The sequence below is a fragment of the Pan paniscus genome, chromosome X (genome assembly GCF_029289425.2).
Source record: "Pan paniscus chromosome X, NHGRI_mPanPan1-v2.0_pri, whole genome shotgun sequence".
NCBI classification, from domain to species: domain Eukaryota; kingdom Metazoa; phylum Chordata; class Mammalia; order Primates; family Hominidae; genus Pan; species Pan paniscus.
In genome coordinates, this window is record NC_073272.2 from 52799863 (window position 1) to 52819968 (window position 20106).

At 38.0% G+C, this 20106-nt stretch overlaps 1 long non-coding RNA gene across 1 annotated transcript in view; it reads left to right on the top strand.

Annotated features, from left to right (window-relative positions):
* Positions 1-20106, top strand: part of LOC134729803 (uncharacterized) — a 242926-nt gene that overhangs the window by 12422 nt on the left and 210398 nt on the right. The gene's annotated exons all lie outside the window — the stretch shown is intronic.

Here is a 20106-nt window from a genome sequence, read left to right on the forward strand (position 1 = left end):
TTCCCACTGGCTGAAATGGAGTTCTGTGCAGGAAGTTCCCACTTAGGTCTATATACCCTCTTAGCAGAGGTGATTTGCAGCTTGGGCAAGAAAAGGGGGCAGGGTCTAACCCAGGTGGCTGGAGAAAAGGAGGGGTGATGGAGACATCCAGGGTCAGGAAAGGAGCAGGGAATGATGAAGTTTGGGATGAGAGGTAGGGAGACGATAACCCAGATGGGAGTAGGGAAGCTGGGAGGAAGATCCAGAGTCAGGAAATGGGGAACAGCAGGAGTCAGAAGCTTGAGAGGGGAATATCTTAGATTCTAAAGGATAAAAAAATGTTTATGTGTGGGGAACGGGCTCCTGAGGTCTTTGGGGGTGGGGAGAATGTGGGAGGGTGATTTGGGGCTAATAATTGATGGGAAAATGGTCAGACATTCAGTGGAAATACGTGTTAATCGATAATGTTACTGTAACAAAAATAATTGTAACTGAGTTTGAGCAGATATGTGAGGGTGTGTGTGTGTGTAGACATTTGGAGAGAACTACATGGGCATACACCATGCTGTGAACAAGGTGTATATCTTTTTTTTAATAACTGGTGATATGGTCTTCTATAGTCTACAAGTTCCACATTGACCATATAACTATTTTTTTAAATTAAACTCCGCTGTTTTTTGAAAATTTAAGTTGTAGAAACATAATAGGAGAGACCACATTAAAAGAACAGAGTGAAAAAATATAAAGCAAACCAGCAAAAGAAACTCCCTTTCCCTCCTTTCTCATATTTCTCCTCTCCTTTGCTATTCTGGTATGTGAACAGTACAGGCATAGTCCTGACCAAAAAGGGCCCTGGTCACAATTTGGAGGGTCCTGTTCAGGCCCTGCTCATGCTTTATTCACCCCACAAAGCTAAGAGTCCATGGGGGATAAGTGGGACCTGTGTGCCCACCAGGTCCCAACATCCTGCCACTTTTATAGAAAGTGTTTCAGGTACCCTCATTCTTCAAGGCTGTTTCTAGGGCTTGCAAGGCTGTATTCTCAGGGTCCTTCCTAAGGAAAGAACACATATTTTAAAAGCTCTCACTTTGTTATATTTCTTTTTCTTGAGTAATTCTAGATATCCAAACACTAAGACAAAAAGTAGACAGTTCCAATGCAGCAAGTCACAACCTCCCAGTATTGGAGGGCCTACATTTATTCCCATTTCACAGATGTGGAAATTGAGGCTCAGAGCAATTTTGTGATTTTCAAAATCTCATAGCTAATAGAGCTTGGCTCCAGAGTCAGAATTCCTGGGTTTGAATTCTGGTGTTCCTATTGAATCACTGTGTGACCCAGTGCAAGTTAGTTAACCTGGGATCCAAAGCTTCTGCATTTGTCAATTGGGCACAGTAAGAGTGTACGTCTCCAAGATTATTGTAAGGATTAAAATGGATGGTGCATATTAAGTGCTTCCAACAGTGTCTTGCACATCGTGAGTGCCCAGTACAGACGGTTCTTACTCTGATTAGGATTATGATCATGTGTCCAGATATTTCTGACAGCCCCTTAACAGGTTACTGGTCTTTCCTAAACAACAATACTTTCAAAATCAAACTGGCTGTTTCAAAAATGGAGAGGGACATTCTTTATTGTACTTAGTACTTTAAAATATGAAGGCATTTCCACAAGCTATTGAGCAACATTTTTACCAATACCAGAGGCCACTGCGCAAAAATGTAAAAAAAAAACAAAGGATTGAGCCTCAGAGGTACAAACTCTAGGAATTTAACAAATTTATACTCGCAGTCGTTACATGAATGCTTCTGAGAACAGTAGTTTTTCTCCCAGCGTTATTTGTATCTTAACTTGTTTAAAATATTCATTTTAATGAATGAATGGAATACATCAAGGATTAACATTATTGACTGCAAGTTGCCTTTATATAATACCTGGCATGCAGATATAACAGGTAAAAATCATAGTATGCTTGTATGTGTTAAGTACTGTTTTAACGTTTATACATACACTAACTCGTTTAATTCACAGAACAACCTTAGGAAGTAGATGTTCATATTGAGCCCATTTTATAGATGAAGACATTGAGGAACAGAGGTTACATAAAATATGAAGGAAAGACACATTGAACTGTGGACTCTGTCATGGCCCCCTTGCGAGGTTATTAACTTCTTTTGTGAAGTAAATTGCATGATATGCCCCTGCACAGAGTACTACTGTTTTGCCAAGTGTGAAGGTAATGGTTTGGGCATGTTCATCTGCAATTTATTATGAGAAATGGTGTTGGTTTTGTATTGTGTAAAGTTACTCTATCAACCTAAACTTCATATGGAAGGTGAAAAATTCTAGCCCAACCACATTAACTCATTTCACTCGTGAAAATATTCATAGCTGGAGATTATAATTGATTGTGTAGGAAAGACTTATCTACCTAGAAGCAGGAGCAGGTTTAGAAAGTAACAGCAACATTACAGGCCTTTCCTGGGAATTTGTGTGCCCTGTCTGTAGCTTCCCTTTGTGTCTCCATGTCTAAGTGGTGTCCTATCCCCAGAAACAGCTGTGAACTGGGAAAGAGGTGGGGGTGAAAGGCCCATTTCAGAGCCCTGCACTCCTCACAGCTGAGCACAGCTTTCACCCCAGGGTTCCTCTGTGGGGAACATGAAAACACCCGAAAATCCTTCAGCTGCCTTTCCCTGGAAGTTGCCACAATCAGCTACTATACTGAACAGGGCTGGTTTTATGGGCACGTGACCTGTGCAGTTGCACAGGCCCCTGCTTGCTTTAATGATGTGTTGTTGCCATCTTAAATGCTTAATGATTTTTGAACCAGTTGTCCCTCATTTTCATTTTTCACTGTACTTCACAAATTATATGGCTGATCCTAAAACTGTTTTTAGTACTTAAAAAAAAAATTTCTAGCAAGCAGAGTGCCAGGAAGTGTAGCTGGTGGCTGGTAATAAAAACAGATGACATTGCCATAAGAGTGAGCTTAGGGTAATGCAAACTGCATGAGACACTGGGGTTGGACAAGCCTAGGCTTGAAATTTGCCCCACGTCTGCCTTGCTGTGTGACCTTAAGTAAGGTTCATAATCTCTCTGATCCTCAGTTTCCACACCTGCAAATTGGGGATAATAGTATCTACTTCATACTCACAACTTCCGAGAGGAGCCTAGGATAATCCTGTCTACCCACCCTTCTGGCTGTGGTTTAGGGTCCTTCCTCCGTGTTCCCAGAGCCTCTTGTTCTTACCCTTGCCAAAGCCCTCATTACACAATTTTGGAAATTATATTTCTGTATAACCATCTTCCCACTAGACTATGAGAACTTTGAGGACTTGGACAGAGCCTGGATTTTCCCTCTGTCCCCAGAACCTAGGGGCCCTAGGCCTTGGTAGGCAGAAAGAAGTATTTCTTGGCTTAATGGTAATAGTATAAGCTACATGCTTAATAAAGAATAACAACTAATTTACAAAATATGTGTTGGAAATAATATGTAAGAAGTGTGTAAACCCAAGATATTTCCCTACTTAAATTTTCTTCACTCAGAGAGGGCGTGGCCTTTTATCCTTTTTTCAGAACCATCAAGAGCTAGTGTTTTCCTAATATCTCACTTCATAGTGTAACTGGCAACTTCTGTTACTCCCTCAGTCTCAGATTTGGCCTCACAGTGGACCTGCACTGGACATGGCACTGAAGGCTTCCCAAACACAGTGTTATTGATGCTAAATAGGCCGTCAAGAAATATTTGTTGAATAAATGCCTTGTTAGATTAATAGAAGCCAGCTAATTACATTATTTTATTTTATAGGTAAAAGGATTCTATATCATTTGGTCTTATACTGGCAAAATCGAGGACATGAGCTAAGAAGTCAGTGGAATTGTCAAGTTCAAGGAGCATGTTCACACACACACAAAGAGCCCACTCTCCCGGTGTTCTGTTTTTTCCATGACCACTCATTTCCAGTCAATTTCACTTTCTTCTCCTCTCCTGTGTTCCATTTTCACATCAATACACTATATTGCAAATGCCATCAAATTCATCAGATACAGACTTTTATTGAGCTTCTCAGGTTGTGTGACTGCCTTCCCAAACAGAATGTGAGCTTCTTGAGGGCAGGGAACATGCTATCTTGGTCATTACAAAAAACAGAATCTAAAATAATGCCTAAAATATGGTAGGAGTCACTGAATAGTTGTTGAATTAATTAATCTGTTGTGACACATATGAAAAAATATCTGCCTTTCAATTTGAGGATCGTTGTATAGGCACCATTATTCTATAGACACTACCTGTATAGGCAATATGTGTGTGGCTTTTTTTATCAGTTACCAGATGCATTCTGATATTCAGCTGTAAGGAATTGAGAGAGGATTATTCCAATTCCTCTTTCTACAGCATTTTTGTATAGTAAGTAGCACAGTTTTCAGTACACACCTTAAATAAGGATAGTGTTCCCCAAACCACAGGCATTCATAAGAAACCTTTAGGATTTCTTAAAATTTTCTTTCTTTGTATCTTTCCCTTTCTTTCCTTTTTACTTGCTTTCTCATTATCTTTGCCTCTTCTCTCTCTCCCTCCATCTTTCCCTCTTCTCTTTCTCCCTCCATCTTTCCCTCCCTCTCTTCCCGCTTCCCCTTCTTCTTTCCTTCCTTCCATTGTATGGATAGTCCACAATTTTTATTTATCCAAACACATTAATGGATATTTGATTTGTTTTCATGTTTGGGCTATTACAAATAAAGCTTCCATGAACATTCATGTACAGATACTTGTATAGACAAGTTTTCTTTCCTCTTGAGTAAATACCTAATAGTGAAATAGCTAGGTCATGGTAAGTATTTGTTTAACTTTTTAAGAAACGGCCAAGTTGTTTTTCAAACTGTATGTAGAGTTTTATATTCCCACTGGCAGTGTATGAGTCCAATTCCTCCACAGCCTTGCCAACAATTGATGGGGGCAGACATTAAAATTTTAGACACTCTACCATCAATGATAGACTAGATTAAGAAAATGTGGCACATATACACCATGGAATACTATGCAGCCATAAAAAAGGATGAGTTCATGTCCTTTGTAGGGACACAGATGAAGCTGGAAACCATCATTCTCAGCAAACTATCACAAGGACAGAAAACCAAACACCGCATGTTCTCACTCATAGGTGGGAATTGAACAATGAGAACACTTGGACACAGGGTGGGGAACATCACACACTGGGGCCTGTTGTGGGATGGGGGGATGGGGGAGGGATAGCATTTGGAGATATACCTAATGTGAATGACGAGTTATGGGTGCAGCAAACCAACATGGCACATGTATACATACGTAACAAACCTGCATGTTGTGCACATGTACCCTGGAACTTAAAGTATAATTTAAAAAAAAATTTTTTAGACATTCTAATAGGTGTGTAGCAGTATCTCATGGTGGTTTTGTTGTGGTGGTGGTGGTGGTGGTGGTGTGTGTGTGTGTGTGTGTGTGTGTGTGTTTGAGATGCAGTCTCACTCTGTTGACCAAGCTGCAGTGGCATGATCTCAGCTCACTGCAACCTCCGCCTCCTGGATTCAAGCAATTCTCCTGCCTCAGCCACCCAAGTAGCTCGGATTACAGGCGCCCACCACCATGCCTAGCTAATTTTTGTTTTTTTTAGTAGAGACAGGGTTTCGCCATGTTGGCCAGGCTGGTCTCAAACTCCTGACCTCAAGTGATCCGCCACCTTGGCCTCCCAAAGTGCTGGGATTACAGGGGTGAGCCACCACACCTGGCCTCTCATGTTTTTTATATGAATTTTCCCAATGGCTAATGATGTTGAATATCTTTTCACATGCTACTTTGTAAATACTCTGGCAATCATTTATTGGGTTGTTCGTTTTCTTACTTTGAGTTCTGAGAGTTCTTTATATATTCTGGATACAAGTCTTCCGTTAGATATGTGACTTGCAAATATCTTTTCTCACTCTATTGCTTATCTTCTTATTTTTATAGTGCCTTTTGAAGAACAGAAATTTTTAATTTTAATGAAGTCCTGTTTTATAAATCAGGCTTTTGGTGTCGTATCTAAGAAATATTTTTCTAATTCAAGGTCACAAAGCTTTTGTTCTACATTTTTCTCAAATTTTTATATATTTAGCTCTCATATTTAGTTTTATGATCTAGGTTGAGTTAATTTTTAGATATCACTCAAGGTATAGATCAACATTCATATTTTATTTTTGGGTGTGGATAACCACTGGTTCCAGGACCATTTATTGAAAAAATTAACTTTTTCCCACTGAATTGTCTTTGTACTTTTGTTGAAAATCAATTGACCATATATGTGCTGACATTTCTGGACTCTATTATATTACATTGAATTTCAAAGAGTCAGTAGCACACTATTTTGATAACTGTTACTTTACAATAAGTCAAAAAAACAGTTTCTTCCTTTTCAAGGTTGTTCTGGCAATTTCAGCTCTTTTATAATTCAATAAGAATTTTAGAGCCAGCTTATCCATTTCTACTAAAAAATCTCGAGATTTATTAAGTATAATTTGAGATATAATAAGCCACATATATTTAAAGTACACAAATTTGATATGTTTTGATATATGTATATATATGAAAACCATGAACCATCACCACAATCAAGATAATCAATATATTCATCAAACTCCAAAAGTTTTCTCCTGCTTAACTGTAATCCCTTCCTCTTTTCCTATACCCTTACCCTGTCCGTAGGCAATCAATTATCAGCAGTCTGTCACTACAGATTAATTTGCATTTTCTAAAGTTTTATATAAATGGAATCATACAGTATGTATACTTTTATGCTCTGGCTTCTTTCACTCAGGATACTTACTTTGAGATACATCCATGTTGTTGCATATGTCAATACATTATACCGTTTTAATCAATGAGTGGCATTATATGTATATACCAAGATTTATTTAATCATTTACCTGTTGAAGGACATTTGGGTTCTGTTTAATTTTTGACTATTACAAACTACTATGAATATTTCTGTATGTATTTGTAAGGACATATGCTTTTCCTTTTCATGAGTGAATACCTAGGTGATGAATGACCTAGGAGATAAACATAATAGGAATATGTTTAATTTTGTAAGAAACCTCCAAATATTTTTCAAAGTGGTGGTATCATTTTACACTCCCACCACCACTATGTGAGGGTTCCTGTTCCCTTACATCCTTGCCAAGCCTTAATATCGTTTGTGTTTATAAATTTTCACATTCTAACTGTGTAATGGTAGCACATTGGGGTTTTAGTTTGCATTTCCTTAATAACAAATGAGGTTTGTCTTTTTTATGTGCTTGTCAGTAACATATTTTCATTTGTGAAGTGTGCAAACAAACGTGAACCTAAAACAGCCAGTCCTTCAAGATGGATTTTGAGTGGCTAACAGGACCTAAATTTAAAATACAGCCAAGCGGCCATTTGCTGACTAGAGATCACACAGTTACTCTTGAGTTTCCTGGAAAACTCACGCCTTTGTTTACCTTTGGGGCTTTCAGAGCTCACCTGAACTAACCAATCAGAGCCCACCTGCCTTAGCCAATGAGAGCTCAGTTGTATCAACCAGTCAGAGCTCAGCTGTGTTCACCAATCAAAACCAAGCAAGTCTGAATCCTTCATTTGTATAAAAGGTCCTGACTGGGAACCTGAGTAGGAACTTTCTCTATGAAAGCCAAACCATCTCTTTGTTCTCTGGAATACACTTTCGTTTTACACAGAAGGCTGTGTCTGTTTGCAAACTGTTAAGTCTTTCCTCCACATTCCTTTTCAGAGAACTTTTGTTTACATTCTTAGTGTCAGAAACAGGATTTGAAGCCATCCCCAACTACTCCCAGTGCCATCTGAGACAAGGTATAAGTGCCTGCAAGAGCCTCCTGAGGTCAGTTGTCTTCTTACTGGTGCCAGGGCTTCAGGGATAGGCTAGGGTAATTTCTCTCAAATTCGGACCTCCTACCCTTTGTTTAAGGTCTCAGAGACTTTATTCCTTTCCTGTAGGTTCCCTCCATCCAGACCCCAGAGGAGACCTTCCTTTTGTCTCCTGGCTGGGATGGGGGGGTGGGAGGCTTGGGAGGGTGGCCTTCCCAGCCAGTTCCCCCTATCTGGACTCTGGAGGGGGCATTCCCTGTTGGCCCCAGGCTTAGTGGGGGGCCTTCCAAGTCTCAGCCAGTTCCCTCCATGTGGATCCCAGAGGTGGTCCTCCCAGTCACCCCAGGTTTAGAGTGTTGTGGGACTCGGGAGGACAAGAGAGACCTCGGGTTGAAACAGCAGAATCTTTATTGAGTGCACTCAGGCCCAGCTGACTCACATCCAAAAGACTGGGCCCAGAACAAAGACAGTACCTGACTTTTATACACACTTTACAAAAGGGGGTGGGCTAGCTGGAAGCAAGCTCACAGTGGCATGAAAGCAGGGATACAGAGGCAGAACAAAGGCAGGATTGCACATGACCATTGCCAAGCAACCCAGATGTTCGTTATCTAGGTTTGCCTGGGCATGGGCTTGTCCCATAACCTTCACTATGGTGCCCAAGCAGCTGTAGTTCAGGCCTGCTCAGGCTTCTCATGATCTTCATTGTACCTCTTAGATAAAACAGAGTACTTGAAGTCACTAGTTACAGAGAACAAGAATCTATAAACTCATTTCATAAAACAAAGGAAAATTTGTTTTTCTTCTCCTTACGTTGAGGGAGTGCTGGGAGAGTCTCCAGAGCACATTAGATAATACTATCAAGACTTTTCCTGGGTCTGGGCTGTGCCTGTTGCTGCCTCTGGGACAAGTCGCCTAATACAGGACAACTTATTTCTCTTTCTTTTTAATTTTCTTTTTCTTTAATTTCCCGCCTCAATAGGGGGTCCTTCCCAGCCCAACTCAGCTGGTCTATAAGGTTTTCTGGGGATGCTCATGCTACAGGCAATGACAGGGAGGCATTCGTCATGTCAGTGCAATGGGTAACCCATATTTTAAGTTTTTCCTTGATCAGCTGCCTTCTGGCACTCCAGCTTGATTTACGAGCAAAAATTATGGTCCAGGGAATTGCAATTGGCTAGGTCTCTGGACAAAAATTATGCAGGACAATCTTTAACTTTATTGGCCAAATGGGGCTTCTTTGAAATTCCAAAACCTGACTATGTGCAGGCACAATTAGAAGAAAGAAAACATGGAACATTCCAGAGACAATGGGAAACCTTTTTTTCAACTGGTACTTTCAAAGTTCTAAATGGAATCAAGGGGCTACCATTGCCTCTTAGGGAAAATAATTCCCAATTGAGTGAGTGCCTTAATGAAACAGAGAGAAGTGCTTGTCAGATTGAAACTAAAGCTGGAAAAAAGAAGCCCGCTCTAGAAGAACCTTCTTCCACTAGCTTCCCCTTGCCTGCCACTCAGCCTGTCTTCTGCACCTTTTTTCCCACCTCTGCTTTATCTTTCACTCCCTCCTTCCTCTTCTACTCTTTGATTTTGAAGGGATTACATTTTCTCTAGACTCATCTGTATGTTTTCTTGTAAAATTCTGTGATAAATTCCCATGATTTTATGTTACCTTGGTATCCATTTCAGTCTTCCTCTAAAACACCCAAACTACTTGAAAAAGCCTAAATTTTCTGTGCTTTGAAATGTAAATTTGTTGCCCTGTTCTCTAAAATTCGGTAAAGGCATCAGCCATGTGGGACAGACAAATGTCAGTTTATTCCATTTACAGAGAAATAGTTTGAATCTAACTGTTCTTTAAACTATGAGTTTTACCTGACTCATAGCTACAGGCTTAGGATTAAAGCTACAAGATCTTTTTTGTCTGTCTGTATTTTCTTTGTGTGTGTGTGTGTATATGTGTATATCTGTATATTGTCTACAGAACCAAATTGGCTTATAAATAAATGAATACTCGTAAATTAAGCAAATAAACGCAAATGCTTTTCAAGTTCATGTGACAGCCATCTTTTGGTGGATGGGACTGGTCTAATATTGTTGGTTTGGTGGCAATGGCTATGTCTTCTGAGTCATTAGAAAAATACGTATATATTTAAATTTAGGGTTCTTTTATACTTATCTGGCATACAGTAATGTAAAATTGTTGACAGAAAATTTTGTTTACGCTAGTGGCTAGATTTTTCTAGTGTCTCATGAAGTCTTCTAGATGTAATTGTTAAGAGTGAATGAATTGAATGGATGTAAATGGGATAAAAGTTTGTAAATGAACTTTTGAAAATGGTTAAGTTTCATAATATGTTTACTTGGGAGGACGTTCATTGAATTGAATTAGATCGTTTCCAGATAAGATGTAATTCTGAGACATTGGTTACTGAATACGAGTTCAGGCTCATATGCTTTTGGCTTCTTATTTGAAAGAAACAAAAGTCATTTGAGTCTGTTGGTCAATATGTCCTGTTCCATATTAAAAGGATATTCTGTTAGCCTATGTTTCTGGAAATTGTAAAATGTGTATTCATGGATTGTTGGTACATGATTGGCAGTTAAAAATTGCTTAAGTCCCAGGTTTTCACTGAAGATTAGGGTTACTAAGAGTTAACATTTTAATTAATGTGTGTGATTAAACAGACGAGAAATACAGTCTGTATGCAAGTATATGAGGAGAGTAGGATGTATTTTTGGTAAGATAGATTGAAGAGAAAAGAGAATAATTTTGTATAAGAAATAATCTCTTGTGGTAAATTTTTGTCCTAAAGTGACTGATTATTTAAGAAAGAGGAAGTATAGGAGAAAGCAGAAAATCTAAACATGTTATAAATTGTCTAAGCACGTTATAATAGGTTTATGAAAAGAAAGTTTATAAAAGGAATTTTCTGTGTGACCAGGTTGGCTACAATTGAAAGGAAAATTTTTATTGGTCTTTCTAAGGATTGAGCTTTGATGTTTAGAAATGCACTGATGCAGAATTTTAAAATCTAATCCCCTGTGTTAGAACAAGATTTTCTTAAAATATTGATTTGCTCTTAGTAAAGTTGCAGGATGTTTTTATTTTTAATTCCAAAATCTCTTCCCTTAACAGCCATCCTTCAAATTATAAACAGTTTTTATTTATGCCACATTTCTTTCTTAGATCTACCTAATTTTCCTAGTTTCAGGTTAGAAATGCAGCTGTCCTTTTTACCCTTGAAAAGCTATATCGTTTTGCTTGGCTGGGGTAATAATCCTCTCCTTCAACCTTTTCATCACCTCCTGTAATTTTTTCTCCAGTTCTAACACGGATGTTATGGCCTGATGCTAAAATGTTTATCTTGAAAGTCTAGAAAGACAATGTTTCCTTCAGTACAACTTGATTCTGTACTTTTGACTTCTCTTGATGTTTCTGAATTGTTCCATGTAACCAGGAAATTTCCCATGCTGTTACTAAAAACCATGTATTCCCCTCTGCTCAAGGTACTAGTTTTCTTGTTTCCATCCCTCTTTAATATAGTGTACACCCATAATCCTGGACACACTTTTCCTGTGTCTGATTAAATTCAGGTACCCTCATTTAGGTCCGTGGGCACAGGCCTGAGGGTGGAGCCCTCACCAGGGACTCCGCCCTTCTCTATCCAGCAGTTCCTTGCCCTACTCCCGCATCACCATCACTGCTTTTGCCAGCATTGTTTCAGTGAAGTTCTGGGAGAAAAGTTTTTAAGTTGTCTGTATTGCTTATATGAATATATGTGCTGCTCTCCTTTTGAATGTTGCTTCTGTACTAGTCATAATTATACTAACCACATGGGTTGCTGTCAACATTCAATATTTGCGTTATTTTGCTGCTTAGTTTTACATCTTTCAGGCCACATTTCAAACTCAGCTCGTTTGTTGTCCCTCCAGCTGTACTTGAGACTGCCACCTAGTGGACGTTTATTTGCTGATCGAGTTTTCTGTTTACAAAATTGTCTCCATTTTCAGGAGCACATTAACAGTACCCCATTCCTCCAGGCTTTATGCATTTTCAGACTCCTTCAGATTGTCCTTCAATAGACTTTCTTTGCTGAACAAAAGATGCTCAGTCATGTGGACGCCCAGTTGCGGGGATTTCACCGGTGAATTCCAGGTATTATAACTGGCAAACCAGTGAGGTACAGAAAGGCTTGTTGGGGAGACATTCCAGCTCCCCAGCTGGCAGCAGGGGCCATCTTGGTCGTGCCTGGAGATGTCCAGTGTCGGTGAGACTTAGGATGGTGCATGGCAAATGCTCATTACCTCCTAGGGCTTCAGTTTTATGGGGATTCAAGGGGACTCCCTGGACCCCACCATGGTCCAGCTTTGCTCTTAGGGACACCCATGGCCTCCTGGATTTCAATATATGTTTCAAGCAGAACCCCTTATTCCCTTAGGTTTAGTCCTATCCTCTCTATTGGGATTAGCAGGGTCAGCTATGGGAGTTGGAGCCTTGGGAAGCCAGCATAAACTGTCTCAGGAGACTGCAGCGGCCCTCCAACAAACAGCAAAGGACCTAACTAGGCTTCAACAACAGCTAGACTCCCTGGTGCTATAGTCCTACAGAATCAAAGAGCCTTAGATCTCCTCACAGCTAAATAAGGAAGAATATTTTTGTATCTAAGAGAAAAATGCCATTTTTATATCAACCTGTCTGGTCTGGTCCAAGAAAATATTTAAAATATTATTTTCCAGGCAGACAAAATTGAATCTTTAGGAACTTCTGTGGGAACTTAGAAGCAATGGCTATTATCTGCCCTGCTTCCCTTAATGTAAGTGGCAATTATTACCATACTTTTAGCCTTAACTTTTGGGCTAACTTTGTTTAAAATTCTAACTGATTTCTTGCTCTCTAGCTTACAGCAATTCCAGGACCACATGATGGTTTTGCAAAGCTTCCAACCTTTAGCTGCTAATGAGCTATCTCATTTCTTGTCCACTGGTCCCATGAATGACATGGCTTACACTCCATTAGATCAGGCAAGAAGAGACTTTAGGGCCCAGCTAGGCAGGGACAATGTTGCACTGAGCAGGAAGCAGTTTCAGAAAAAATTACCTAGCCCCTCAACCTCCCATATGATTATGGGCCCTAAAATCTCTTAGGTGGGGAATTGAGGCAGGATAGGTGGTCGAGGAAGTGACCATGTCCTCGGGATGCAGCAACCATGGCGACCATACAGTCAACACAATAAGCCCCAGCATTCGCATTGTCGTTAAGTTCATTCAAGCAAAGCTATCTCCAGTAGGGACTTTCCCGTCTAGAGAGGATATGCATTTTGATTTTGCCTGTCCTCAGACTGACCCTTTGTTCATTATAATAGTAAATAAATACACCCCTGGGTGGAGATTTAAGATGCTAATGAGACATGTGACCTATGAACAAGCATGTACAGCTACTGTGCATATACATTCAGAGGACCACCCAGAACATGCTTACTAGTAACATGTCTTCCCACTTCCTTATGAATAATCATGTAAGACTCCCAGAAAGGGAGTTTCCCCAGTAGTAATCAGCACTGTCTCATCCTATGAGCAGCCCACCCTGAATTCTCTCTGTCTCAGGGTGTACTCTCTATTCTGCACTTAACTTTCAAAATATTATTTTTCCTTTGCAATAAATTTCTCTATCTTGTGTCTCCTTTTCTGTGTGTCTCTCGTTTAAATTATTTTAAACTAAGAAGACAAGAACCAAGGTCTCACAACAGCCATCAACAGTACCAAATCCATAAACCCCAAGGATTTTTTTCTGACAACTGTGATTTTAGCTTCTCTCTGGACTACAGCTAATTTGTAGTATAACTATGGGCTATATATTTTGAAGATATGGCATAATGCTACTTCCAATTAATGGAAGCTTCCAAGTCAAGGGAAACTTCAAATCTGGTCACACGGATTACAGTAATTTCACTATTGCAATTCTATTTATAATCAACATAATTGTATTTACTATAGTAGTAAAGGTAGAGTTGTTTTTATGACTTAATTTTCCTTTTTATATTTTCTGTCCAAGATCATGAGTCATTTGAAACTGTATTAGAGCCTCAATTCACCATGTAAAGTAATGCAAATGGTGTATTCTTTCCAGCTGTAGTTCACATGTCAGCAAAGGACACAAATGGAAAGTATCTTAACTCCTTCCTTCAACACTTGCTGCACCAGGTGTTACAGGAACAGTGATAAAACAGACAAAAAGCTCACAGGAATAGAGAGAGAAAAAGACAGGTACACAATGACAACACAGTTTGATCAATGTTATACAGAGATAGATACTGGGATGAAGAATCACAGAAAGTGGGTATTTTCCCTTGTCTGGTGGATCAGTAAAGACAGCCTAAAGGAAGATATATGTCCCTAAATTTTGTAATATGAGAAAGGCTTAACTAGAGATGCAGCAGAAGATATTTCTAACAAAGAGAATAGCCGTTGCTGGAAAATTCAGAGTGGTTTGTTTAAATTAGTGATTCCCAATCAGGGAAAATTTTGCCCTCCCCCTTCAGGGACATTTGGTAACAGCTGGAAATATTTTTGATTGTCACAACTGGGATTTTCCTACTAGTATCTAGTAGGTAGAGGAGCCAGGGATGCTGCTAAACCCCACAATAAAGAATTATCTGGCCCAAAATGTCTATAGTACCCAAATTGAGAAATCCTGGTTTAAATAGATCATGAATCAGTGACAGAAATGTTTCCATTACTACCCACACAAGATTGAGTGATATGGAGTCATTCTGCAGATACTGGATTCAATATAAAAATATGATTTTCCATAATAAATAGGAATTACTCATTTATTGAGGCCTTAATTGTGTCAAAATAAAAAACTGTACTTGACAGAATATTATATACTCAATATTATATGCTCTGCAGGGACATATCATGCAGTTTTACTTTGAAAAGTAGTTCATCAAACACTTTGCCAGGTAAGATATAGAGACAACAGATGACCACAAGAAAAGATGATTCAACATCTTTAAGTCATTAGGGAAATTCTAATTAAAATCACAATGAGATAGCGCTACACACCCACTAGGATGACTAAAATTAACAAGTGGCCATACTAAGTGTGACAAGGATATGGGATAATTGGAACTCTCATATACTGCTAGTGGGAATGTAGAATTATACAACCACTTTGGAAAATAATTTGTTCATTTTGTAAAAATTATTTACATAGGTGATTATCCAGAAATATAAAAGCATCTGCCCATGCAAAGATTTGTTCATGATTATTCTAATAGCAGCTTTATTTGAAATAGCCAAAAGTTAAAAGCAATCCAAATGTTTATCAATGGCAAATGGATAAACAAACTCGTATATTCTTAAAATGAAATACTACTCAGTAATTAAATGTATTGAACTACTGATACATGCAAAAACATAAAAGAATCTCAAAATGATTCTGCTGAGTGAAAGAAACAAGACAGAGTACATACTATATGATTCTATTTACATAAAATTTTAGAAAATGCAAACTATAGTGTCATAAAGCATATTAATTGTTACCTGCAAATGAAGGGGCAGGGAAGGTGGGAGGAAAAGATTATAAAAGGGCATGAAGAACATATTGGGTATGATGGATATGTTTATTATCTTGATGATGGTGATGGCTTCATATATCAAAATTCATCAAATTGTATACTCAAAATGTGTATCATTTATTATATGTAAATTGCAACTCAACAGAATTGTTAAAAATGTGGTTCATAATATTACCAAGCAGTTTGATCAGCTTATAAGTTAACATTTTTCTCTAATCACTATTAACTTCTTTTTCAATGGATACATAAAGATGTACATATTTTAGGGTACATGTGATATTTTGATACATTCATATTATGTATAAAGATTAAATCAGGGTAATTGAGATATCCATCACCTTAAATATTCACCTTTTCTTTATGCTAGGAATGTTCAAATTATTTTCTTCTAGCAATTTTGAAATGTATACTAGATTATTGACTATAGTCACCCTACTGATCTGTCGAACACTAGGCTTTATTTCTTCTATCAATCACTGTATATTTGTATCCATTAATCATCTCTCTTTATCCCCCATTCCTTTCTACCCTTCCTGGCCACTGGTAACCACCAATTTGCTCTCCATCTTCGTGAAATCCACCTTTTAACTTCCACATATGAATAACAACATATAATACTAGTCCTTCTATGCCTATTTCACTTAACATAATGACCTCCAGTTCCACCCATGGTGCTGCAAATGATAAGATTTCATTCTGTCTATGGCTGAATAATATTCCATTTTGTATATATACCACATTTTCTTTAACCATTCATCCACTGATGGGCACTTAGGTTGATTCTGTATTTTGGCTATTGTGAATAGTGCTGCAATAAACATGGGAGTGCAGATACCTCTTTGACATACTAATTTCATTTCCTTTGGAGATATAACCAGTAGTGGAATTGTTGGATCATATGATAGCTCTATTTTACATTTTCTGAGGAACCTCCATACTGTTTTCCATAGTGGCTATACTAATTTACATCCCCATCAACAGTCTATGAGGGTTCCTCTTTCTCCACATCCTCACCAGCATCCATTATTGCCTGTCTTTCAGAAAAAGGCCATTTTAACTGAGGTGAGATGATATCTCATTGTGGTTATGATTTGCATTTCACTGAGGATTAGTGATGTTGAGCAATTTTTCATATACCTGTTGGCCATTTGTATGTCTTCTTTTAAGAAATGTCTATCCAGATCTTTTGCCCATTTTTAAATCAAATTATTTGATTTTTGGTTTTGGTATCAGGGTAATGCTGACCTTATAGAATGAGTTTAAGAGTACTCCCTTCTCTTCGGTTTTTTCAAAGAGTTTGAGTAGAATTGGTATTAGTTCTTCTTTAAATGTCTGGTAGAATTCACCAGTGAAGGCATCAAGTCTTGGGCTCTTCTTTGATGGGAGATATTTACTTCTTATTTAACATCTCTACTCTTCAGTTTTCTCATAAGTAAACTGCTTTCTTGTTTTAGCTATTCTCAAATCTAAGTATAAATTTAATTAATTGGCCACTAAGAAATGAAGTACTGATGACCTCTTAGAACTATTCACATAGTGATTATGTAGAATTATATTAAATTACACGAATTTATGCCCTATAGACTGCATCCTTTATATGCACTGTCTTATTTTACAATAACACCAGTAAAAATACATTCCTTACATTTAAACAATTTTATTCTTAACATCCTATCATCTGGGACTTTAGCAAGGGGTCGCCTTGCCACTCCGGACTGTTTGTTTTCTGTCTTTTTGGTCATCCTCATTTCTTTTCCCAGAAGTGATATCTGAGAGTCAAAAATGTTTGAAACAACCTAAACCATTTTCTCTTTTTTTTCCTTATTACCTGCTCTGAACATAAGCCTTATTGCAAAAACTACTAATGAACAATTTTTTTTATTCTACCTTCCTCTTATTGATTATTTCTCTCTTGCTACCACACTGGGTGGCTCTAGCCAAGGAGGTTTACTATACTTTTTTTTTCTTCTATAAAAAGGATTTTTGAATCCCAAATGGAATTTGAGCAGAGGTCCAAAAATGAATCTGGTGGCTCTTCGTATAATCCAATTTATAACAATTTAGTTAAATTTTGCCTAAACTTGTAAGCCAAGGAACCAATGGTCTTGGAATATTATATTGAAAATTTATGGTTCCACCATATACCAAAATAGGAAATACAGAACACTTATAAAAACATATCTAGTCATATATATAAACTGGCCCCAGGCACTCACACAAACTCACATACACATTCCAGAGACAGAATGTCTTCTAATTTTATCAATGGACATGAATGTTTATAATTTTGTAGCTCAATTATTATCTTTTGGGAGGATTCATCACAAACAATTACTGTCCGTGACTTTTCCTTGATTTCAATTCAATTAACTTCCAACTGATTTACACACATTACAGAATTTCAAAGGCAGATTTCTTCATTTAGAAAACAAATCCCCACTCGATCAAGGAGAAATATTATTAACATATTTTATACAGAAGTACTAACATTTAGAAAGACAAAATCATAGGCTAGTTATTTTACCATTTTTATATCTCTTGATCACTTTAGTTAAATATAATATATAGTCTTAACCCTAAATATGACTGAAGATCCTCAAGCCATTTTGGTCCTTCTTGCTAATCAAAGTTTGGTTCATGAACCAGCAGCATAGGTATCATTTAGGAACTTCTTAAAAATGTAAAACCTCAGGCCCTACCATATTCTTACTTGAATTAAAATCTATATTTTAACAAAGACCTCCATGAGATGTATATGTACATAAAAGTTTGAGAAGTACCTATGGTAATATCTTTAGTCAAGTCTATTTCTTGTTTTCATCCAGGAGCCCATCTTATCTTTAAATGTGATTTTCATACATCTGCTCTGATTTTGTAGTTATTCCTTTGATTACAATATTATTTTTCTTATATCCAAGTTCTCCTAGTTGCCTCACTTTTTCCACCATGTGTGTCTGAATGGAAATGGCTTATTTCCTGCTGATTTTTTTTTATTATTATTATACTTTAAGTTTTCGGGTACATGTGCACAATATGCAGGTTAGTTACATATGTATACATGTGCCATGCTGGTGTGTTGCACCCATTAACTCGTCATTTAGCATTAGGTATATCTCCTAAAGCTATCCCTCCCCCCTCCCCCCACCCCACAACAGTCCCCAGAGTGTGATGTTGCCCTTCCTGTGTCCATGTGTTCTCATTATTCAATTCCCACCTATGAGTGAGAATATAGGTGTTTGGTTTTTTGTTCTTGCAAAAGTTTACTGAGAATGATGATTTCCAATTTCATCCATGTCCCTACAAAGGACATGAACTCATCATTTTTTGTGGCTGCTTAGTATTCCATGGTGTATATGTGCCACATTTTCTTAATCCAGTCTATCATTGTTGGACATTTGGGTTGGTTCCAGGTCTTTGCTATTGTGAATAGTGCCGCAATAAACATACGTGTGTATGTGTCTTTATAGCAGCATGATTTATAATCCTTTGGGTATATACCCAGTAATGGGATGGCTGGGTCAAATGGTATTTCTAGTTCTAGATCCCTGAGGAATCACCACACTGACTTCCACAATGGTTGAACTAGTTTACAGTCGCACCAACAGTGTAAAAGTGTTCCTATTTCTCCACATCCTCTCCAGCACCTGTTGTTTTCTGACTTTTTAATGATTGCCATTCTAACTGGTGTGAGATGGTATCTCATTGTGGTTTTGATTTGCATTTCTCTGATGGCCAGTGATGGTGAGCATTTTTTCATATGTTTTTTGGCTGCATAAATGTCTTCTTTTGAGAAGTGTCTGTTCATGTCCTTTGCCCACTTTTTGATGGGGTTGTTTTTTTTTTCTTGTAAATTTGTTTGAGTTCATTGTAGATTCTGGATATTAGCCGTTTGTCAGATGAGTAGGTTGTGAAAATTTTCTCCCATTTTGTAGGTTGCCTGTTCACTCTGATGGTAGTTTCTTTTGCTGTGCAGAAGCTCTTTAGTTTAATTAGATCCCATTTGTCAACTTTGGCTTTTGTTGCCATTGCTTTTGGTGTTTTAGACATGAAGTCCTTGCCCATGCCTATGTCCTGAATGGTAATACCTAGGTTTTCTTCTAGGGTTCTTATGGTTTTAGGTCTAACGTTTAAGTCTTTAATCCATTTTGAATTGATTTTTGTATAAGGTGTAAGGAAGGGATCCAGTTTCAGCTTTCTACATATGGCTAGCCAGTTTTCCCAGCACCATTTATTAAATAGGGAATCATTTCCCCATTGCTTGTTTTTCTCAGGTTTGTCAAAGATCAGATAGTTGTAGATATGCGGCGTTATTTCTGAGGGCTCTGTTCTGTTCCATTGATCTATATCTCTGTTTTGGTACCAGTACCATGCTGTTTTGCTTACTGTAGCCTTGTAGTATAGTTTGAAGTCAGGTAGCGTGATGCCTCCAGCTTTGTTCTTTTGGCTTAGGATTGACTTGGCGATGCGGGCTCTTTTTTGGTTCCATATGAACTTTAAAGTAGTTTTTTCCAATTCTGCGAAGAAAGTCATTGGTAGCTTGATGGGGATGGCATTGAATCTATAAATTACCTTGGGCAGTATGGCCATTTTCATGATATTGAATCTTCCTACCCATGAGCATGGAATGTTCTTCCATTTGTTTGTATCCTCTTTTATTTCATTGAG